We start from the raw sequence: 4714 nt of genomic DNA, 5'->3' as shown, positions 1-4714 counted from the left end.
TCGGTTTTGTGCTTTCCTCCCGGAATGGTCACGGCTGACCTCAGACCGATGGGTCCTTAACACCATCTCCCTGGGCTACACCCTCCAGTTTACTTCCTCCCCGCCCAACCGCCCCCAACCCGCCTGGGGGACCTCTTGCACAAGGCTCTGCTTGAGGAGGAGGTGGGGCAGCTTTTGGGCCTAGGAGCGGTGGAAGCTGTACCGGGGAAGTTCAAAGGCAAGGGGTACTACTCCTGCTATTTCCTTATCCCGAAGGCCAAAGTGTGGCTCAGGCCCATCTTGAACCTGCAAGGCCTGAACCAATACATGGTGAAGCTCAAGTTCCGCATGGTCTCACTGGCCTCCATCATCCCTTTCCTGGATCCCGGGGACTAGTACGCCGCCCTCGATCTGCAGGACGCGAACTTCCACATCCATATATTCGAGGGACACAGACGCTTTCTCTGTTTCACGGTTGCACAAGAGCACTAGCAATTTACAGTCCTCCCCTTTGGCCTGCCCACTGCCCCCAGGGTATTTACAAAGTGTATATTTGTGGTACAACTGGTTGGTCAAGGGCAGCTCCTGGTCGCAGGTGTGGGATCACGTGGTGCTTCTTCTGTCCATGTGCACCACTTTGGGCCTGTTGATAAACAACATCAAGTCCACGTTGGTCCCAGTTCAATGCATAGAGTTTATTGGGATGCTCCTGGATGCCTTCCTCCTGTCCTGGTCAGGCCAGTTTCTCTATGCCTTTCCCCCAATTCCCGCTGATCGGCAAGGTCCTGGAAAAAATAAAGACGGACAAGGCCGAAGTCCTTCTGATTACCCTCAGGCAGCATTGGTACGACCCTCACAGGCCTGGCGGTTGCCCCGCTGTGGCCATTGCCGTCCCGCCTGGACCTGCTCTCCCTGGACCAGGGCCGCCTCCTCCACTCCAACCTAGTGGCACTCCACATCACGGCGTGGCTGCTGAATGATTAGATAGGGAGGAAAGGATGTCCTCAGAAGGGGTTCAGCACATCCTCCTATAAAGCAAGCGGCTCTCCACACGCTAAGCCTACTTTGCAAAGTGGTCTCGGTTTTCCAGATGGGCAGACGAGTGGGACGTTTTCCCAGTGGCCGCCCCGATCCAATTTATTCTGGACTATCTCCTCCAACTTAGATCTCAGGGTCTGGTGCCATCGTCAGTAAAGGTGCACCTGGTGGCCATATCAGCCTTCCTCCCACTGGTGCAGGGCCACGCGGTATTCTCCCATGCTATGACTGGCCAAGTCTTTAGGGGGGTGGATCATCTCTTCCCATATGTTGGGCCCCCTGTCGCACAGTGCGACCTAAACCTGGTGTTGGCCCATCACACAAGGCCCTGGTTTGAGCTGCTAGCCATGTGCTTCTGGTCACACCTCTCGTGGAAGGTAGCCTTCCTGGTTGCGATCGCATCGGCTAGGCGGGGCTCGGAACTCAGGGCCCTGACCTCCGAGCCCCCATACACAGTTTTCATAAGGATAAGGTTCAGCTCCGCCCACACCCTTCACTCCTTCCAGAGGTGATCTCTGCCTATCACATGGGTCAGGACATTTTTCAGCCAGTCCTCTGCCCCAAGCCCCATGCGTCCAGTGAGGAGCACCGCCTCCATATACTGGATGTGAGACGGTCTCTGGCCTTTTACCTGGAGCGGACTAAGCCATTCAGAAAGTCCTCGCAACTGTTCATCCGGCCAAGGGCATTAAAGGTCGGCCAATCTCCACTCAGCGGTTCTGCAACTGGATCACCTCGTGCATTGGTACCTGTTATGATCTGGCGGGAATCCCTCCGTCAGCAATTGTGAGGGTGCACTCAACTTGGGCACAGGCCTCATCGGCTGCCTTTTTGGCCCATGTCCCCATTCAGGACATTTGTGGGGCCGCCGCATGGTCTTCAGTTCACCTCGCACTATGCAATTGTCTCCCAGACCAGGGATGACGCTGGGTTTGGCAGAGCTGTGCTCCATCCTGAGAACTTGTGAACTCCTACCCGTCTCCAATGGCTATAGTTCAGAATCACCTACTGTGGAATACACATGAGCAAGCACTGGAAGAAGAAAAGACAGTTACCTGTTCCGTAACTGGTGTTCTTCGAGATGTATATGTGTATTCCACATCCCGTCCTCCTTCCCCTCTGTCAGAGTTGTCTGGCAAGAAGGAACTGAGGGTGGGAGTAGTACGCAGCTCCCCTTATACTGTGCCATGGAGGCGCCACTCCAGGAGTTGCTGGGGTGCTCCCCCCTCCCCACCGCACACACACCGGTACTGCTAAGGGAAAAACTTCTGGCACCGGTGCACATGGCGAGCACATACACCTACTGTGGAAGACACCTGAGCAACATATCTTGAAGAATGCCAGTTACGGAACAGCTAACTGTCTTTTACCAAACACTTGATGGAAACTTGTATCTTTTGACATGTAGCTTTTCCATTTTCTTCTGCCTACTTGCTTATTTCAAAGAGCTCATTGTAATACTCAAAAAGGCGCAAGTATTCTCTCTCTTCCCCTATCCTCCCCCCACAGGAAAGGAGAGGGGAAAGAGGTTACCTCTACACAAACCACTTCTCTTGGAACAGGTTTTTTTAGTTCTTTAACCTTTTGAGTAATGTGACTGACGTGCTCTTTTGAGTGCATTTTTAACCTGCCTGATCTTTATAACACATTCAAATGTTTGTATCATGGAGACATGAAATGCTTTTCTATGTCGGACAGCAACTCAGTCCATCATGGACACCATCTATTGCAGCCAAAGACTGTATGGAACTCCTCGGAGGTGCTCAACTCTTCCTCCTAACGGTCATTGTGGAGCAGAATATGGAACTCCTTTACTTTGCCTTGTATCATGATACCCACCACTACCACCCCTTGTACTTTCAGTGAGGACTGAACCTGATACATTCAGCACCGAAAGCACAAGCCTTTTTCACTTTAGCTAAAGCAGTAACTGTTACATAGTCGTGGTAATAAGCCGCTGTTCTCTCTGTAGAGCAGTGGCTAGAAGGGGACATGAAACATCCAGCATGTTATACTTGGAAATATGTACAACCTACCACCTATGTAATTGGCATATGTAGTGATCGGGGGGTGGGGGATGTTCCTTGAATGTGTAGTCCAAGTTTGGCCATGAAAATAACTTGGCTTTTAACTCTTCCATTGGGTCATACAGCACCTTCACACTTGGCTTGGCTTGTCATAGGCTGGTAGAACTCCAGGGGTTGTTGTTTTTTTCCTTAGTAGTAGTTAGTAACCTTATTGATAGGGCACTTACGTTGAGCTCCAAACAAAACCCATATTGCAAGGTATTGACCGTTTGGGGAATGGTCACTTGGATCACAGGCTCTGAAATTTAAAGGGACTAACAACGAAGTACCACAAGTACTGAAACCCTTATTTTAGTTTTGTTTGCTTTGGCTGCTTAACTATTTCAGAAATCCCACCTCTTTTGTTTAAATTGCACTTTTAGAAAATACTGCTTATCTTAGGGGACACCTTAATCTACATTAGTACCACCAGATGCCTCCCTTACAGCTGCTCTTGATCTCTACCATTATTGCCTTCCTCATATTTGTAGCCTGTGGTAAAGTAGCCTGTTGGCCAACTCTTCCAAACCTGTTGCCACCTCAGAAGCCAGGAGCAGTAAACCAAAGTTCCTACAGTAAGCAGCATTTCCACATCAGTTATCTGTTTTGCTCTGTGCCTAGCCTTCAGTTTAATTTTTCTGTCCTCATCAGTATCTCTCTGAATATGAGGCAGTCTTTTCTCATGATATATTATAGAATTGCTCCAACCAAAACCTTTGATCCAAACATTGAAGAGTTTTCAAATTAGAAAGCCAAATCTGTGTTTTCCACATGGCTCCTTTCTTCATAATGGAAGGAGAAGATAACCCTGGATCCAGACTTCAGGTGGTTTGAAATTGGGATCCGGGTTTGATTGATTGGCAGCTTGGATTCCTATCTAACTGTTTTCTGTGTCTATCTGAGCCTGAACATTAGGGTGGCTGGATTTCAGGGGTGAAATCCTGGCTGTATTGAAGTCAGTGGGAGTTTTGCCACTGACTTTGTTGGTGCCAGGACTTCACCCCATCTTAGGTCCAAATTCTGCAGTCCTTACTCAGGGAAAAGTTCTAATTTACTTCAAAAGGACTTTAATCTGAGTGCAAACTGTTCTGTTCCTGTACCAGATATGGACTAGCTCCAGAGCTTGGTTATACACACCACCCATGTTCATCCCAACATCTTTTAATGCTCTTCCAGGTATAGCAAAGTTTAGCTTTAAATAAGGTGTTTACACACAGTACCACTGTGGCAAATTGCCAGTACTGTTCTCCTGGGTCTCGTGCTTTCTCTTCTCTGGGGTAGGTTCAGGGCGCTATTGCTTGCCTCTGAACCAGTTCTTAATCATTCCCCTAGTGTCCTTGGAGGAGGGGAGTGGAGAGGGAGGGACCTGGACCCGCCCTCTACTCCAGGTCCCAACCCAGGGGCCCTGGATGGTGGATTGGAGCAGAGTGCAGATTGCAAGAAGAGAAGATTGTCAGAGAGAAATAGAAGGTTTTGGAGGAGTGCTGGGTGGATTGGAAGCCAACAGAAACCCTAGTAAGGGGCACCAGGCTTGTATAGAAGAGAGAGGCGAAGAGCCTTCACAAGCGACGGTGATGAGAGGGAAGTAAACACGAGGAAAAACCGCTAGTACAAGATGGTTCACCACAACC

Source organism: Chelonoidis abingdonii, chromosome 18 (assembly GCF_003597395.2).
Source record: "Chelonoidis abingdonii isolate Lonesome George chromosome 18, CheloAbing_2.0, whole genome shotgun sequence".
In the NCBI taxonomy this organism is placed as follows: domain Eukaryota; kingdom Metazoa; phylum Chordata; order Testudines; family Testudinidae; genus Chelonoidis; species Chelonoidis abingdonii.
The sequence above is the reverse complement of the archived record's forward strand: the minus strand, read 5'-3'. Positions refer to the sequence as shown.